Raw genomic sequence first — 254 nt, 5'->3', positions numbered from 1 at the left:
TAGTGACTAACGGACAACAGAACCTACTCCAGAACCAAAGCGAACCGGCGTATCATCCTCATTCCGAACCTCTCCCGCCGAACCGACTGTGAGCAAGAAAATGGAAGAAAATTAAAGACAATTTGGAAAACATTTCTTCTGCTCTCCAGATGATGGGCGAACGGCGATGCTCCGCGTGAGGAGTGGAACGGAGGATAAGTTTTAGTCTCGTGGTTATTGTCAGTGTCATAATCATTGTTGTGTTGTTATTGTTG

This window comes from Penaeus monodon, chromosome 15 (assembly GCF_015228065.2).
Source record: "Penaeus monodon isolate SGIC_2016 chromosome 15, NSTDA_Pmon_1, whole genome shotgun sequence".
Taxonomy (NCBI): domain Eukaryota; kingdom Metazoa; phylum Arthropoda; class Malacostraca; order Decapoda; family Penaeidae; genus Penaeus; species Penaeus monodon.
Note: the sequence above shows the minus strand (reverse complement) of the source record.